We start from the raw sequence: 18,251 nt of genomic DNA, 5'->3' as shown, positions 1-18,251 counted from the left end.
TATAGAATGGTACTTCTTTTTAATAAACACTTTTGTTCCCTAGCGTAGTGTTTGTTCCCTAGCGTAGTTTTTTTTATGAAATAAAACCCAAAAATAAAAACTTAAACCTAGCAAGTTAGTGATGGTTTTAATTTGAGACTGTTATCAATAAAGTACAACAAAAACAGAGAACATCCTGGTACTCTTCTATTAAACGGACTCTTTTATCCAGTGTATATGGAATGTCAAACTGGAGATGCGACGAAAAAACCCGTTTTTACGGGATGATTCAAGACACCGCTGTAGAGAAATACAATATATAGTGTGGTTGTAATTGCGCTTAAGATATTAAAAGTGTTTCTTTTTGGGGATTTTTTTTGGAGTTTAGGGGGGAAGGTACCTAGGTTAGGTTGCGTATTTAATATACGCTATGCTTTACCCCCACCCCCCTAATGTATAAATATATAGCCCAAATTTGTTTCTAAACTATTATATATTCATCCTATTTTATTTTATTTCATTAGCATTAACCAAACTAGCACTATTTAAAAGAGTCCATTTAATAGAAGAATACCAGGATGCTTTCGTATAGCGTCATGGTAAAAAGTATTCTTTAATTCAATTATTTTAAATCTATGACGTCAAGTCTGTGACGTAAGTAATCCTATATTTCTAAATATAGCTCTAGTAATAACCGGAATATTGAGGTAAAACAGGTAAGTGGTGAAACACAGCAAAATGTGAAGGGAAAAACCCTTTTTAATGGCTGGTTGATGGTATTTATCGTGCAGTTACAGTGCAGTGACTATGTGCAATGACAGTAAATTACCATTATAAATTACCATTAGAGCATTTTCCGTTGGGACACTGGCAGCGCATTAACGTTTCAATTAACGTCTAATAGATGAATCTATCCAAATTCTAAGGGAAAAGACACTTTTCAATGGCTGATTGATGGTATTTATGGTATATATAGGGGAAACTATAAGCAGGAAAAGTTGCTCCTTATGAATTACCATTAACTGTTTTCAGTCGGGGCACTAGCAGCGCATAAACATTTCATTTAAGGTCTACTGGATTTATCTAAATACCGAGGGAATAGACACTTTTCAATGGCTGATTGATGGTATTTATGGTATATATAGGGAAAACTATAAGCAGGAAAAGTTGCTCCTTATGAATTACCATTAACTGTTTTCAGTCGGGGCACTAGCAGCGCATTAACATTTCATTTAAGTTCTACTGGATTTATCTAAATACCGAGGGAATAGACACTTTTCAATGGCTGATTGATGGTATTTATGGTATATATAGGGGAAACTATAAGCAGGAAAAGTTGCTCCTTATGAATTACCATTAATTGTTTTCAGTCGGGGCACTAGCAGCGCATTAACATTTCATTTAAGGTCTACTGGATTTATCTAAATACCGAGGGAATAGACACTTTTCAATGGCTGATTGATGGTATTTATGGTATATATATGGGGAAAACTATAAGCAGGAAAAGTTGCTCCTTATGAATTACCATTAACTGTTTTCAGTCGGGGCACTAGCAGCGCATAAACATTTCATTTAAGGTCTACTGGATTTATCTAAATACCGAGGGAATAGACACTTTTCAATGGCTGATTGATGGTATTTATGGTATATATAGGGAAACTATAAGCAGGAAAAGTTGCTCCTTATGAATTACCATTAACTGTTTTCAGTCGGGGCACTAGCAGCGCATAAACATTTCATTTAAGGTCTACTGGATTTATCTAAATACCGAGGGAATAGACACTTTTCAATGGCTGATTGATGGTATTTATGGTATATATAGGGGAAACTATAAGCAGGAAAAGTTGCTCCTTATGAATTACCATTAACTGTTTTCAGTCGGGGCACTAGCAGCGCATAAACATTTCATTTAAGGTCTACTGGATTTATCTAAATACCGAGGGAATAGACACTTTTCAATGGCTGATTGATGGTATTTATGGTATATATAGGGAAAACTATAAGCAGGAAAAGTTGCTCCTTATGAATTACCATTAACTGTTTTCAGTCGGGGCACTAGCAGCGCATTAACATTTCATTTAAGGTCTACTAGATTTATCTAAATACCGAGGGAATAGACACTTTTCAATGGCTGATTGATGGTATTTATGGTATATATAGGGGAAACTATAAGCAGGAAAAGTTGCTCCTTATGAATTACCATTAACTGTTTTCAGTCGGGGCACTAGCAGCGCATAAACATTTCATTTAAGGTCTACTGGATTTATCTAAATACCGAGGGAATAGACACTTTTCAATGGCTGATTGATGGTATTTATTGTATATATATGGGGGAAACTATAAGCAGGAAAAGTTGCTCCTTATGAATTACCATTAACTGTTTTCAGTCGGGGCACTAGCAGCGCATTAACATTTCATTTAAGGTCTACTGGATTTATCTAAATACCGAGGGAATAGACACTTTTCAATGGCTGATTGATGGTATTTATGGTATATATGGGGTAAACTATAAGCAGGAAAAGTTGCTCCTTATGAATTACCATTAACTGTTTTCAGTCGGGGCACTAGCAGCGCATTAACATTTCATTTAAGGTCTACTAGATTTATCTAAATACCGAGGGAATAGACACTTTTCAATGGCTGATTTATGGTATTTATGGTATATATATGGGGGAAACTATAAGCAGTGAATATTGCTCCTTAGAAATTACCATTAGAGTATTTTCAGTTTCATCTTGGTGCATAGTCCGAAATTATAAGAGCGAATTATTGGTAGTCAAAGCATATTAAGAACTGGGAATTTAATTTGTTTATTCAGTTTTAATATTATATCTTGATTCTTGAAAGGTTTATTGTTTGAAATCTTGCGCATTTTTCTATATTATGGCAATATATTGGCAAATAAGGTTACTTCTAATTTAGAAATCTCTTCGGGCCGGCCTTGGGGTCCAATTGTCCTTGGAATCCTCAGCTTTCTTAACGTTTTTGGTACTTCTTATTCAAATTATAAAATACAATTTTTATTCTTTATTGTTGGCTCACCCCACCCCACCCCCCCCCCCAAAAAAAAAGAATTGTCTTCGTTTTTTTAGTGTCTTTATTCTCCCCGGAGAATCCCTATTTCCGTGCATGGTGCTGCAGATAAAACCCCTATGCCTTCCCAAGGCCAGAACATAATTTACACTTTACTGAAAAAAATATGAATGTTTTTACTTTTATAACTTTAATAAATCAAACAAAACTAACATTTTGATTGCAAGATAACAGTATATGTATATTAAACCGACAATGCACATTCATTTGTATTTTTGTCAGTAAAGTGCAATTTATGTTCTGGCCTTGGGAAGGCATAGGGGTTTTGAGCCCGACTTATGTGAATTTCTGCTTGTTTTGAGTTTCACTCGGTTATTTGTTGTAATTTCTGTTCGTTTTGGGTTTCATTTATTTATCGATGATGATTTGTGGTAGTTTCACACTTGGTAGATTATTTGATTTTATTTTTGCTCATTTTTTGGTTAATGGAGTTCTTTACTTTTCTTTGAAAAACTTATTTTGTGGAAAAAGTTTTTTTTAATTAATTTCAGTTTGTTTTATATTTACATAGTCTTTTCAGGGAAAAAGAAAATAATACTTTAAATCTTTTTGTTTTTTAAGAATTTATAGTTTGGCCTGCTATTTGTATGCTGGAGAAAATTTTTTAGCAGTTTTTAACAACAAACACCCTTTTAAAAATTTGGACACAAATAGTAGTGTTTAATTTAGTTTCATACCTCCTCTAGTTCACCAGAAGTGGAAAACTTGATACAATTCGCAAAAAAATCTGTTTACTTTCTTTGATAGCTTGGATACACTTACGCTATTTTGATGTAGTTAAATTTTAAGAGCAGAAGTAGCCCCGAAAGTTTGAACATAATACTCTCAATCGTTCTTGGGTAACTGCTGAGATGCCTTATTGGGAATTAGCATTAACACAGTGCATTTTGATTTAATCTTATTGCAGCATTTAGTTTTTAAACATAAAGTCAAACGGGAGGGTGGGTTTTGGAGGGGGATTAGTTTCCCTCCAATCAGTTTCGACTATTAAAAATGGCATCAGCCCTTTCTATTTTTAATCGAATGATCCCTTTTCGAAGTTTCTGCGACAGCTCCTTCAATACAAAATGCCCTGGTTTAAACAACAACAACAAAAAAAATAATACTTTATACCCACAACAATCTTTACTATATAAAAATTTCAAGTCTTTCGATTTCGAGCCTTATTCGAAACATTATTTGCCCCCGGGGCATAACTTACAACCCTTGCACTGAGGGCTCTGAGGGGGTTATCATCATAAAAGACCTAATTTCCAGAACGTTCAACTACGTTGAACAAAATGGATATCTCAAAATTTTGATTGGATGTGTTTTGGAAAATGGTTGGAATGAGAGGGGCGTTAGTCGCTATCCAATCACTTTTAACTATTAAAAAGACACTAGCTCTTTCAATTTCCCATTGAATTAGTCCTTTTGAAGTTTCTAGGACAACGCTTTCAATTAAAACTTTATATGCCCGAGGGCCCATCTTACAATGGGCGTAGGGGGGGGGGGGGGTAGTTGTTGCTCTCCATTCACTTTCGACTATTAAAAAGGGTACTAGTCCTTTGAATTTCCAATCGAATGAGCCTGTTTTGAAGTTTCTACGACAACGCCTTCTATAAAAACCTTGTATGTCCCCAGGGCATAACTTAAAACCCTTGCCCTGAGGGTTGTGGGGGAGTGTTCTCCTCAAAAACATATTTTCTATGCGGAAATCAACTACGCTGAACAAAATGGCTATCTCAAAACTTTGATTGGATGTGTTTGGGGGAATTATTGGCGTAGGGGGGGCTAGTTACCCTCCATTCACTTTCGACTATTAAAAAGGGTACTTGTCCTTTGAATTTCCAATCGAATGAGCCTATTTTGAAGTTTCTACGACAACTTCTTCTATAAAAACCTTATATGCCCCCAGGGCATAACTTAAAAACCTTGCCCTGAGGGTTGTGCGGGAGTGTCCTCCTCAAAAACATATTTTCTATTTGGAAATCAACTTTGTTGAACAAAATGGCTATCTCAAAATTTTTGTTGGATGTGTTTGGTGGTATGATGGGTGTGTGGGGGGGGGCTAGTTACCCCCTAATCACTTTCGACTATTAAAAAGGGCACTGGTCACTCCAATTTCCAATCGAATGAGCCCTTTTCGAAGTTTCTACGACAACTCCTTCGATACGAAATGCCCGGGTATGGAGAAAAACCAAAAAAAAACACATTGTGCCCACATCGTTCTTTACTTAGGCAGCGCTGGCGCGCTGCCTATGAAATGTAGGCTATATTATATTTTTCTATTTTGATGTTTATAAACTATACAACTAATAGATTGCATTTTATGCAACATATTACTCAAGTAAAACAAAGTAGAATTTGTATTAATTTTGGCAAAACATTTTTCTATTTTGTCACATATTGCATAAATTAACATTTTATTTCGGTTTAAATACCTATTTTGTATCGGAATTGAAATAGTAGATATACAAAGGTCGAGGGGGAAGGATGATAATGCATCTACAGACAGGGGCGTCCTCAAAGGCCGGGAGGGGCGTGCCTCCCCCTAGCTTTTTTGGTATTCGGTAAAATTTTCGTCAAAGACAAACATTTCGGCAGAATTTTTTTAAAATCGGCCGAAATTTAGAAAAATTCTTGATTTCTGCAGAAAATTCGGCATAAATCAGGTAGCGATTCGGTAAAATTTACGAAGATTGCCCTCCCAATAAAATGAGCCTCAGAACGCCCCTGTCTACAGATGATTGTTTTTCTGAAAATTTCGAATGGGGCACAACTTCAAAAAATGCCAAAACGTTCCAAAGAGTTGCTAAATTGTTGTAAAAATGGTTGAGCCAATGATTTGTTTAATATCCAAAAGGGTTCAAAAAAGTTCCAAACTGACAAAAAGCATCGAAGAGGTGCCAAACATGATATCAACGCCACTACTTCTACTAATAACTTGCCGTAGCACCAAGCCACCTCAGGCCAACACAGCTACGCACGTTCCTCCTCCATCCCAATCTGTTTGTTATTTTTGTTAGCCAAAAATAATGAATGATGTAATTTGAATTCAGATTATTATTATCAAGACTAGCGGCAAATCAATCAGATTTTTAAATATACCTAACGCCACGACTTAAGTAATAAAAAAGATGTCCGTTGGAGGTATATATTTTAGCTTATGTGGCACTTGTTAATTATTCAGAACACACTGAAGTTCTTGATTTGAATTTAAGATCTAAGAAAATCACTTTCATAGCCACAAAGACAACAAACGGGTGACAGAATACATTGGACTTGTATAATTTTGGCTCTGTGTTTAGAAATTAGGGGGGGGTTATGGGTAAAGTATTTGGACAGTGTGAAGTTAGGAAACAATTCTTACTTCATAATATGCAGAATTATTGTAGCTAACACGCTTTGCATTAGCCCCACCCCCTAATCTTTGTGAGGTGGGGGTAAAATAATTGTTCTTAGCCTCTTTTCCTCAGCGCTATTGTTTCGTTAGCATTTTCGTTCAGAAAATGTGAACGTGTTTCTTTCTAACCTTGTCTTGCTGCGCTGAAGAGAGGAAGTGGTTGTCCCTCTGAGACATTGTCCTTCAATTTCTGTTTTTTCATTATGTTTCCATTATTTTTTTTTATTATTCCATTATTATTTTTCTATTATATTCCATTTTATTTCGTGAAGTATTTTCGTTGGCCTCTATAAAATAAATTATGTTCTCAATTTTCTTTTCTTTTTTTTGTGATTTACAATTTAAACACCGCATCTAGAAAAAAAAAATAGAGAGTAGTGAAATCAACTTGTTTATACAAGAAATGAAACAATTTTTGAACAGAAAAGACATTTTTAATGAACCGAATGGTTCATTAACGATGAATTTCTTCTTTGAAAAAATTTATACTTTGGAAAGTACAGAATTTTTTTCGGGAAAAATAGAAACCTTTCAAGATAGAATCTGAAATATTCCCTAATTTTCAATTTTTATTCAGCCCAAGTAATAAAGGAATTAAATTGAGAGTTTTTTGTGAACTCACAGAAATTACCTCAAGACAAGAATTGGAATTTTTCTTCTTTGTTTTAGAGGAACCAAAAATTAAAAAGCTTTCATTGTTTTGACAAAACACCACTCTTGAAAAACCACTGAAGACTATTTGAATGGTGTCTTGAGCCCAAGTAACCACGCCCTCTTATCAGACAGCTCTTGGTAGTGAACTGTAAGTAAGGAGTGACCCGGCTCAATAGTAGCCGAAACTCTAAAAAATTGAATTTACTAATAGATATATCAAAAGAATCGGCTCATTAAGCTGATTTCAAATGTTTAAGTTGTAGTAAGTTCAGTCTTACCCATGAAAGACTAAGAGCCTGAGAAAATTTGCCTTATTTTCTAAAAAAGGGAGAAACATCCCCTAAAAGTAATAGAATCTAAATGAAAATCACACCTTCAGATTCAGGGTATCAGAAAACTTTATTGTAGAGGTTCCAGGCTCCTATCTGCAAAAATGTGGAATTTTGTATTTTTGATAGAAGAAAGATCACGAATGTGTGTTTATTTGTTGTTGTTTTTTTTTTTTCAGGGATATCTACCCAGCAGTCCTAGAATATCGTGAGAGGGCTCATTGCAACGGAAATCAAAAGCTCTAGTACCCGTTTTAAGTGACCAAAAATACTGGAGGGCAACTATGCCCGCTACTTTTTTCCACAAAATTGTCCGACCAAAATTGTGAAATCAGAATTTTGTTCATCATAGTTGAAAGGCCCAATTACTATGCCTTTGGATACATGACCCCCTCCCCATGGCCCCAGGGTAAATGTCTTTAAGTTATACAACTTTCCCATTGTTTACGTATAGTTTTTTTTTATTGGGAAGTTTGTATACATTTCCGGGTGCGGGGGGGGGGGAGGGGGAATTATCTGATGGGGGTTTTCCCCAGGGGAATTTTCCAGGGCGATGGAAGTTTCCAGGGGATGAACTTGTCAGGGGAATTATGCCAGAATTCCTACCTTTTTTATGTCATGCTTTCTCATTTCCGTATCAAGTTTACGCATGTAGTTGTTAAGGGTGATTGTCCGGGGTAATTTTTCACCGTGCTGCGGTAAGTTGTTAATATGATTAGTAGTAGTAAACTTTCACCGGGGTTGAATTGTCTAGAGGATGCTTCCGCGGGGAGAGGGATTTCTCCGAGGAGTTGAGGCCAGATTTCTTGGCATTACTCAAAAAACGATTAGAAATTAAATAAAAAACAAGTTTTTTCAACTGAAAGTAAGAAGCAACATTAAAACTTAAAACGACCAGATATTATTACGTATATAAAGGGGATTACCCCCTCCTCAAGATCTCGCTCTTGACCCTAAAGTTTGAATTGTGTACCAATTCTAAGAACGACATCTGAAACACAAGGTTTGTTTAATTAGATTAATAAGAAGTTTTTTTTAAAGTACTAAAAAACTTTAGCGCAAAGAGCGTGGTCTTGAGGTGGGGGTAATCCCCTTCATATACGTAATAATTTCTGGTCGGATTGTTGATACGTGATGATTGTTGTTATTCCCTTAGTTTTCCATATGCGTTTCAGCTAGCAGATAGCTGGATAATCAGCTGTGATCTTGTACAGATTAAATCCGAGGAAGTTAAGTTTACATCACAGTATAAGTATGTATAAACAGTAGCGAAACAGTTCTTCAAAAATGACACACTTCATAGCGCGCTGACTGGGAAGTTCCCAGTACGTCAGAGCAATAGTTTCTGTTGTTTCTTGGAATCCAATCAGATCACAGCATATTTAATGCGCTCAGCATTTGTCTTTGCGCGTCTACAAAGAGGCAGAGTCATGAAGAGAGGTTTAGACTGATATGTGTCAACAATCTTCAATGGAGGGTATAGGACCTTTCATACATACTTATAATGGGGCTTGGGTGGATAAGGGATGTTCAAATGCACTCCTTAATACAGGTCTTACATTCAAAGGCCATTATGGTGTAATTGCAACAAAACTAATTTTAATTGAATATCAAAGGTAGTTTTTTTGAATTGCTTCTATTTGTTTTACACTTATTTACCACACTTCGTCACTAATCAAATTCATTGATTCAAAAATAAAAAAAAATGTGCTCCTAATGGATCAAAAGAGGCTGTTATTTTAGTAGTCCTATGTTATGTTTTTTGACGTTCCATTCCTTTTAGACCCTGTTCAATCATACTTAGATTAAGATACAAGTAACGCATTCAAATATCAAGGCGACTAATGGGGCCAAGTGGTCGATTGCCCTACCCAGAGAATGAAAATCACCATTATGTGCTATTAATCATTTATCGAAATTATAAAAATGCCCACTCCGGTCCAGATTGAATTTTTTTTTGTATTTTCATAAAAAAAATCAGATATCCATAAAATTCCCTTCAAATTTGAGTATTGTGCTCTTATTTCTTAAACTCAATAAGATGATTTCTTAGGGCTGATTCTTCAAAACTGCAATTGCTACATCAAATCAGCACAAGTGTATCCATGATTTTTGTTTGGGGACGGTTATATTTCTGGGGCATGGGGGTTTACTATATAAAACTTAAAAATGTATCAACGATTTGCTTATATGCATTCTTACTGCGTTTTAGGAGTCGGACTTTTTTGGGGAGCCCTGTAACACCTCCCCCTGGATATGGTTTTGCAAATCAGTGATCCTCGAAAGGAGGATGAGCTGGGCAATGCATATAAGGATGTTCAAATTGCGATTGAACATACATTATCCTCATAGCATAAATATATATATACGAACAGTGGGGAAAAGTTTCTTCAAAAATGACAAATATCATAGGGCACTGAATGGGAAGTTCCCAGTACGTCAGAGCAATAGTTTTAGTTGCTACTTAGCATTTGATCAGATCACGCCAGTCGTAATGCGCTAAACATTTGTCATTGTACATGCACGAAGAGGCGGAGTCGTGAAGAGAGTTCCAGATTGATGTGTTTCAAATATTTTTAGTGGAGAGCATAGAAAATTTCGCTACTGTTCCTATACACATTCATGCTGTAATTACCCTGTTGATTCTCCTTTTTAGAATTGCTTTGCCAATAGTTTTGGTATTTATCTCAGAAGTGTGAAAGTTTTAAATAAGACGCTTAGGCATGACGTCATGGCAGTGACTTGAGTTTTTTGTAATGTCAGGCTTAATGGAGCAAAATTTGCTATTCTTTAATTTTTCCACGGTCTCTTAGAAATTAGTCTGTTTAGCTTAATGGCTTTTATGTTAAAAACAAACATAAGACACTGTAAATATGAAATATTTATGAAATGATGTAATATGAAATACATATGTAAATATGAAATACATATGAAATATGTAAATATGAAAATGAGCTAATTTTGAAGCAGTGGAATAAATTTTCATAAATCTATCATTATTTCTCCCCATTTTGAAAGATCATCAGAGGATTGTTCTAAAACAGACTTAGATTACCATTTTCTTTTATATCTCATACTCTGAAAACAGACTTGCCAGATGGGGTACATTTGCGTCATTTGGGGCTTTTTTGAGGCGGTTGCATCTAATCTTTCAAATCGGTGAATCACGGTAAAATTTTTTCTGGAAAATTATTCATTCGGTGTATTTTCACTAGAATTTTTGGCGCATTTTTACTGTCAGTTTTTGGTGCATTTTCACTTTCATGGTGGCAAAACTTCAAACCAAACATCTGTTAACACTGTTTGAAAAGTCTCTGTCAAGAAAGTAAATGAAAATAATAAATTTTGAGATTGATCTAATGAAGGTAAAGAGTGTAACTAGAGTCTAAAGGAGCAGAAAATATCCTAACTATTAGGCAGGCTACCACCCTTCAATACCAATCCCTATTTACGCTTGAGTCTCAAGACATCATAGATACTAACTAGTTTTCAATAAGATAGTATCAAAAATATATTGAAAAGGGGGGGGGTTAAAAGGATAGAAATCTGAAAAAGATAATTTATGGCTACTTTACAGTTTTATCATCGCTGTTTAGTTTACCTTCTTTTACTTTCTTTCACTTACTTACTTTCTTTTACTTACTTTCTTAGTCACTTTCTTTTACTTACTTGCTTTTACTTTCTTTTACGTTTACTTTCTTGTTTTACTTTCTTTTAAATTTCTGTCCGCTTTGCAATATTACATTCAGGGCCATGCTAAGAGTGAGGGGAGATTCGGCCCCTCTCCGCACCAGCCCAACTGTAAATTCTTGGTCAACCTTCTTAAGACCATAGGCGGGTCTGCCTTGTTTGCCTCTTTTTTGAATTCTTGATCAGCATGCCTAAGGCTCTAGGCAGGCATGCCTTTCCAAAAACTAACCTGACAAGTATGTGTCCAATAAGAGAGTCATTCATACTCCTGCCATTTACCCGTGCCCCAGCCATTTAAACATTTGCCTCTCAATTACTTGGACTATCTGTCTTGGCTTTTCTCTATCTACATTTACCCAGCCCAGTCTTGATGCAACCTATTGCTCAAAATACTTGATAAATTCAAGTCGAAATCACCGGACTCGTTCGAGGCCTCCTGCCGCAACCTCGTTTTGAAAAATATTTTTTTCGAACAGGGAATTTTCAGACATATCTTCAAAAAAGTAGTGAGAACTTCTCAAATGCGTGTCGAACAGGAAATTTTCAGACATATCTTCAAAAAAGTAGTGAGAACTGGTTCTTTATCTGGTTCTCACTATGATTTTTGAAGATATATCTTAAAAAAAGTATTTTTGAATTATTTTGTTCAGTATCTAGAATATCGCTAGTAGGGCTATCGCACTAAGTGTTTCTGGCCTTATTTACGATGAACTTATTGTTCTTCAGCTCGTTGGGCAGGTGGAACAATTAATTAGTCTCAATTTTTTTTTCGACTCTAGAACTCTATCACCTAAGCCGTTCCTAAGGCATTGTGAACATGCTATTTCAAAGACCAGTATGCACGTACTGTCTTTCGGTTAACCTAAAACCCCTCTCCTTTTACTTCTGACTCTCAAATACTACCCCGAAGTTTAACTCGATCCCTTAGGTCACCCCAAAGATCAGTGGCAGATCCAGAGGGGGGGGGGGTCCCGAGCGGAGTCTAAATTAGTGTAATTAACTTAATTAACTCAAGTTTGCGTTAATTAAACTTGCTCCTAACGCAAGTTTATCGGATCAACCTATTTTGCGCCCCCCCCCCCTTAAAAAAATCCTGGATCCGCCCCTGTCCAAGATATTGTAAATAATTTTTAAATGAGGCACTTTTTGTATTCAGGTCAGTGTGTGTTTTCCAGAATGCTCTTTTGATCAAATATGACGATCTGAAAAATCCGTAAAAGCGTACTAGAAGTACAACTCAAGAGGAAAAGAGTTTCTGAGCCAATTTTGGACCCTCGCCCCATTATTCTCAGCAAAATTGTGTAATTTTCTAGGCTCATAGAACGATCTTCAGAAGTTTCGAGCTAATCGGTCTACATAGATCAAACGTGTTTCCCTTCTACATTATAAAATTTGCGCATATCCCAGGACTTAAGGGGGGCTAGCCATTCCTGGAGATATATTTATTGAACCTTTCAACTATTCAGAACAAGATGGCTATCTCAAAATTTCCGTCACATGTCTATGGGGTTTTGGGGGCTGAGTATTAGAAAAGAGCATAGGAGGGGGCTGGTCTCTCTCTAATATCTTTCAAATGTCAAGAGGATGTGGTACTTTAAACTCACTTTTCGATTCTGAACCTTCTTGTCTTGTCGGCGAAAAGGATCGAAGACAGAGAGCCAATAAGATCATATGGCTTATGGGCCTTAAGAAGGGTAAGAAGGGTATGGGCCATGAGAAGGGCAATTGAACTTTTGGTATTTAATTTTAATGACCTATTACCCGTCTGGGTATAAGACAAATATATCCAAATAGAATCTCTTACACAGACACTACAGTTTCAACTTGAGACCCTTGGCCATTTCGAAGATATTGCAGATCCACCATTATGATAACCAACCTGGATCCAAATTGTATTTCTCAATTTAGGTCAACATCCTGTTAAAATTTTTCTGACAGTTTGAGCTCAATAACATCAGCGTTTCCTAATATATTTGAGATACATCCTTTTGACAACACTTATACATATAGTGTCTTTTGATTCAGTTCAACATGTCCCTAAAAATTCCATGAAAGTTGTGACTCAGCAGCCTTAGCTGTTTCTTAGACATTGCAGGTAGGGCATTTTGACAAACTGGTTGTATATGACTTAGATTGTATTGATGAATTTCACCATCTCACTTAACATTCCCTGGTAGTTTCAACTTAATGTCCAAAGTCATTCCTGAGATACAGTACATACGCTATTCGTACAAGCAGGATACATACAGTACCTTTTGATTTAGTCCGTCATCCCCCAAAACATACCAATGGCACCGGCAGAAAATTTTCCAGGAGGGGGGGGGGGGTCAGACGCCAAAATAGCAGTGGTGGTTAGTGACAGGGAACATATTACAGGATGTTTTTTCGTAGGAGTAAGTTTTTTTTACTTTGAGGAAAAACTCTCAAATAAAAAGAGTAATTAAACTTAGCAATAAAACAATTTAACCTGCAAAATGAAACAAAATACAGAAAATTTTAAACGACAAGGATTCCTGGCAAAGGTATCAATTTATTTAATCAATAATATATTTAATTATTATGCAGTTAATCATAAAAGAAAATCAAACTGAAACCGAAATTACAGAAAGATTTATTGCTTTGGTAGATTGTAACAGATGTAGACTTGTCTTTATGCAATTTCCTACACCTTAGAATAGTCTACAGAAGGTGTAGAGATAAACGAAAATCATCTTACCTCCATAGATACCACGTTTCGATTTTATAACGGCAATGTAAAATGCACCTCTTTCATAACAGAAAAATTCTCCGTCTCAACTTAAATCTCTTATGTATTTAGACATTAAAAAAATAAAATAGTGAAAGAAAAATGAAGTTTAAACTTAACTATCGAGCTGTCAAATTGGCCCTCTTTATTTTTTTGTTCTATTCAACTAAATAAAATGAACAGTTTCAAAAAATTTTCGTCAGGACCGAATCTTATCAAATAGTTTGTGATAAAAAAAATGGAAGTAAAAAGTGACTTGGGCCAATGTTCACCAAAACTAAAAATGGAATTCTCATGACTATTGCTACGCCGGCAGTATTCGATTTTTATGCTGATTCTAAATATATAAAATTCTTTCAGTTTTCAAAACCAAAAATCTTAGAAAATTTGCCTAATCTTTGAAAAAAGTGGAAACCTCTAAAAAAGCAAGCGATCTTATTGAAAATCCTTTTAGTCGATACATCATATCAGAGAACCTCACCTTAGAGGTTTCAAGCTCCAATCTTTAAAATGTTGAATGTCAACTTTTTTTTTCAGAAGAAACATCGTCGATGCATTTTTATATATACCTTATATATACCTATATATACTATATATACCTTCCATTTCTGTATACCTTTACTTGAATTGACATACTTTTTCATTGCTTTTTAGAAAAATGTTTATCTCTAAGCTTCATTAAATAAAAAAAAAAGGTTTTTCAACTGAAAGTAAAGAGCAAAATTAAAACTTAAGACGAATAGAAATTATTGCTTATATGAGGGGGTTGCCATCCTCATTAAACCCTTAATTAAATGATCCTTGTGTTTCAGGAGTCGTATTTAAAGAATTGGGACAAAATTTAAACTTCAGTGTAAAGAGCGAGGTGTTCAAGAAGGAGCAACCCCTTTATATACGTAATAATTTCTGTTCGTTCTAAGTTTTAATGTTGCTCCTTACTTTCAGTTGAAAAAACTTATTTATTAAAATTAATTTCTGAGCGTTTTTTAATAGTGCCAGGATACCTGGCTCCCCCTCCAAGTAAAATCTCCCTCCCCACATAAATATCCTCTCGGCAATTCAATCCAGGTGAAAATTTACCCCGTACAAACACCCTTAACATCCCTACGCCTAAAATTGAATCGGTAAAGAAAATGCAAGACATAAAGAAATTTCGTATAGGAAATCTGGCAAATTCACAAAGTGTAAAATTTCCCTTGAAAAGTTCACCCCGTGGAAACCTCCCTCTTCATAGAAACTTCTCCCCATGTAAAATCATCCCAGCAGAAAATTCTTTCTCCCCTCCCCACCCGAAAAATATATGCATATTCCCAATAACAAATAAAGCAATATGTTAAGTTTATAAATTAAAAACCTTTACCCAGGAGCTGTAGGGGGGTCATTTTATCTCCAAAGACATAGTTATTGAGTCTTCCAAGTATGCTGAAGAAAAAAGCTATCTCAAAATTTTCATCGGACGATTTTGGGTAAAAAGTGGCGTGGGAGGGGGCCTAGTTGCCCTCCAATTTTTTTAGTCACTAAAAAAGGGCACTAGAACTTTTCTTTTCCGTTAGAATGAGCCCTATCTCGATGTTCTAGGCCTACTGGGTCGATACGATCACCTCTAGGGGAGAAAAAACAACAAAAAAACAAATTAACCCACGTCCGTGATCTTTCTTCTGGCAAAAATTACAAAATTTCATATTTTTGCAGATATGAGCTTGGAACCTCTACAGTAGGGTTCTTTGATACGCTGAATTTGATGGTGTGATTTTCATTAGGATTCTATGACTGAAAGGGGTAATTCCCCCCTTTTCGTAGATAATCAGGCAAATTTCTCAGGCTCATTGCTTTTGATGGCTAAAACTAAACTTAATGAAACTTACATATTTGGAATCAGTATGTTAAGTCAATTCGTTTATCAATTGGTATCAAAATTTAGTTTTTTAGAGTTTCGGTTACTATTGAGCCGGGTCACTCCGTACTTAAAGATCATTATCACGGACTGTTTGATTACCTATCAAAATCCAAACAGAGATCATTGGAATACGAAACATTTTTTTTTTGTTTCGTAATTCTTTTCTTTTTAATGTCGGAATATACAAGCGATTTAAGTTCGAGGGGCCTAATATGAAACAGGTACATTTTACATGACTGTTATAAAATCAAAACGTGGTATCTACTCAGGCAGGATGATTTTTGAGTATCTCTAATCCTTCTGTAAACTGTTCTAAGGTGTAGGAAATTGCATAAAGACAAGTCTATATTTGTTATAATCTACGAAAGTGATCTTTTTGTGATTTTGGTTTGAGCTTGATTTTCTTTTCAGACTAAACGCACAATAATTAAATATATTATCGGATCAACAAATTGATCCATTTCTCAGGTTTCCTTGCCGTATAAAATTTGTAATGTTTTGTTCCATTTCGCATGCAACTTAATTGTTCTTTTTATTCGAGAGTTTTTTTCCTAAAGATGTTTAAAAATAAACTTCTTCCTATGTAAAAACAAAATGTCTGAAATATATTCCCTGTCACCCAACCACCACTGATGTTTTGTCCTTTGCCCCCCCCCCACTGGAAATTTTTCTGCCTGCGCCCGTGCATGGGTTCCAGATAGGGGCGTGATCCAGCATTTTATTAGGGAGGGCAAGAGGGGGCTACATCTGGAGAGTCAAGGGGCATGGGCTATAGAATAATTTTTTCTACAAATTATTGGAGGCCCCCCCCTCTAAAGACACCAGTATTTCCAGAACTATTTAAAGTCAATGCTTTATTTGAATTTACTTCTTTAGAAGCAGTTGGTGTTGAGTTGTTATTGAAGCTCTTATTGAGTTTTTTTTTTGCGATTGCGACCAAGACAAATTTGGTAGCAGGGAACTTTCTGATTTTGAATATCAATAATAGAAAGATATTTACTGTTTAGTGGTAAGGTCCTAAAAATTACCCTGTTTGTATAAAGCTTGTTTTTTGGATGTTTCTGTAACACAATTTAAGAATCACAAGATATGGGGGGAGGCACCGTATCTAGTTTTATTCTGAGATTTAAGAAGTCGTGCAGTGAACAACAAATCCATCCCTCCTATTAGTAATTCTAATGATATCAAATATTAATAAGTATTCAACAAGTTGTTTGTATTTGAATTTAAAATTCTGGATTAATCAATTTTTGAACTGACCTAAACATAATAATTTCACTTCACAGCGTGTCGAACCCTTATTGAATGCATTTGAGCCTCGACCAGTCGCTGCAATCAAGACCATGGTGGCTTTCCAGACCACAAGAATAAACAATGAAGAAAATTGACGAATAAAGAAAAATTTATTGTTAGATAAATAGCTATCAGCAGTAGACTACTTTGTAAAGATGTTTCTTGTTATAATAGTTTTCCTGATGGCATGAGGCATGGTTTTCATTGCCGCACTAGAGCGATTTATACAGTGGCGCCAATTAGGGGAAGGGCAACGGACCCTCCAAAACTTGAAAGATACCTTTTTTGGTATTTGCATTAAAAAAATCTAAAAAACAAAATTTCCTCCCCTGGATTTTTAAGAAATATCTTTTTTGTACCTTCAGCGAAAATTGACAAACGAAAATGCCCCTCCCCCCTATAATTTCGTAAATTGGTAACCCTGTATTTATACCATCATGAATCATAAGGCCTATAGTCTCCAGTGTGTGGTTCTAGTTCCAGTGATTGGAAGCACACTTGTTAGAATAACTGTTTATTCTAACAGGTCTTGAAAGCCTTTATACACTAAATAGTTGAAGTAATATGTTTTTCAAAATCAAAAGGAAGATAGTACCCAGTTTTAATTTTTTGGTATTGAATGAATAATCACTTTAAAAGGTAAGTTTCCCGATTTCTCAAGAAGGTAACAACGCAAAAACAAAGCTGATACGTTAAGGGAGCCATGAAAAAAAATTGTTTTTTTTTAGAGATGAGCCCAAAAAACATTCAGAGCCTTGAATCTAACTTATAACAATTTAAAAAAAGAGGAAGGAATCTAGAACAAAAAATCATTAAGAGAAAAAATCAAACCAATACATGCAATAAGTACTCCATGAAAAAAAAAATCACGAAAGCAGAATGTATGTTACAATACTACGAAATGGATTTTAAACTGGGCATAGACCCGTTGTTTTCAAAAATTTTGGTTTTGGTTTTCTCTCCTAATTTTGTGTTACTTACACTTGATAACCACAATCGTATCAAGGGACGGTTCATAACTCCTCCCTCTTTTAATTTAAGTTCTCTTTCAATGCCAAAGGGCATAATAAATTTTATTTCTACCTGAGAGGCCATACCTCAAAAAAATAGGAAAGAAAGATAAAACAATTACATATGATTTGTTCGCAATGACAAAAGGAGGAAATAGTCAGCAGTTTCGATAAT

Source organism: Artemia sp. Qi Xiang Cuo, chromosome 17 (genome assembly GCF_049724085.1).
Source record: "Artemia sp. Qi Xiang Cuo chromosome 17, ASM4972408v1, whole genome shotgun sequence".
Lineage (NCBI taxonomy): Eukaryota > Metazoa > Arthropoda > Branchiopoda > Anostraca > Artemiidae > Artemia > Artemia sp. Qi Xiang Cuo.
This window is presented reverse-complemented; position numbering follows the sequence as displayed.